The following is a 1,514-nucleotide window of genomic DNA, read 5'->3' as shown; positions in this document are numbered from 1 at the left end:
TTCACTTCACCGGTGCTTCTTTATCAGAAGGATCCGATCGATATTCACAGCTCGGCGAGCCCGGGGCCCACCCGGGCGGGGTGCACCAGCACAGAGGCCAGAATGGGTCAGGGGTCCCACGGCCAGCGCCGTCCTCACCTACTCGGGCCTGCGGGGAACCGTCGTCAGTCCTCCCCACTCCCCAGCCCTGGACAGGGAAAGCTGGGAAGGAGGTTCGAAGCTCGAGGTGAAGGGGGCAACGGCAGAGGGAAGGCCCCGCCTGAGGCTCTGTAACCGCGGCCTCGCACCCAGCCCTGAGCAGGGGTTTCCTCACGGTGTGGACAGAGCTGCTCAGGACCGACCCTCTGCTGCAGATGGTCCGGGGAGACGGGTGGGCACCGTGAGTGTTCCACGGCAGGACTGTCAGAGGCCAGGGCGGCGGGAACCAGCATCTCCACCACCACGGCCCCTGGGACGGACTCTTCCCCGTGGGCACCATCTTGGAATATGTCATCAATCCAAAACAAAGGCATCTACGTGCATTGAATTATTTGGCTTTTGATGTTGAGCTTAATCGATGATATACCTATCTTCATAATCTTCTGATCACAGTGGAGAGAACCAAGGATTGACGCACAGACTTGCAGGAAAGCCAGGCGAACGCGAAGAGACTTCACTCCGCCTCTCAGGCTGGGTGACTGTACAACACCTGCGAGGCTTCTGAATAATAAAAGCAGCTCCTGGCAAACACCTCTCCTCCAAGCGACAGGCGGAGCCCTGGCCAATGCCCAGCTGGCTGGGAACAGAACACAGACAGTGGCGGGGCTGCCCTCGAGCTTGCGGCCCTGAAGCCCCAGCCCCTCCTCGTGGGAGAGGCCGACGCAGGGACGGGTCCCACGACTCCTGGGCTCCAACACAGGGCCGTCCTCCCCCCGGCCCACCCAGCAACAGCTCCGACTCCGAGGGGACGGTGGCCACACAGGGAGGGGCCTGGACGACCTCCCGGAAGTCGAGGCTCTCGAAATCACACCCCCTTTGCTGTCCGTCCCTGGGGCGTCTGGGAGAACTCCTTTCTCACGTAAGAGTCACTGCTTCTCAGCACCAGAGCAGAGCGACCTGCTTCCACGAGAGGCCCCTGATCAACCCAGGGAGGTGCAGGGACCGGGGTTCTCACGCCACCAGCTGACAAATGAATCTACCACCACCGGCGAGCGCCTGCCGGGGCTGGCCCCGTGCCTGGGCCCCGGGGCTCTTCTGTGGCACCAGGGCAGCACGTCTGGCTTCAGAGACTGGCCTCTGACTTAGAATGAGATTGAAAATGTGCCGGTTCCACCATGGTCCCCACCTCATCCCTCCACCCCACCTGGTGGCTTTGGCGACTCCTGTGAGAATTTCCACTTCGGGGGCAGGGCAGGGAGACAAAGAGACACTGGGCCGCAGGCCATGTAACTATCAATAGAAGGACCTTCCCAGGTCATCCCAGGAGCGGAGGCCCTAGGGGGCTGGCTCAGGACCACGACAGCACTCGGGGGGGG

The sequence above is a fragment of the Lipotes vexillifer genome, unplaced genomic scaffold, assembly GCF_000442215.2.
Source record: "Lipotes vexillifer unplaced genomic scaffold, Lipotes_vexillifer_v1.1 scaffold1201, whole genome shotgun sequence".
In the NCBI taxonomy this organism is placed as follows: Eukaryota; Metazoa; Chordata; class Mammalia; order Artiodactyla; family Lipotidae; genus Lipotes; species Lipotes vexillifer.
This window is presented reverse-complemented; position numbering follows the sequence as displayed.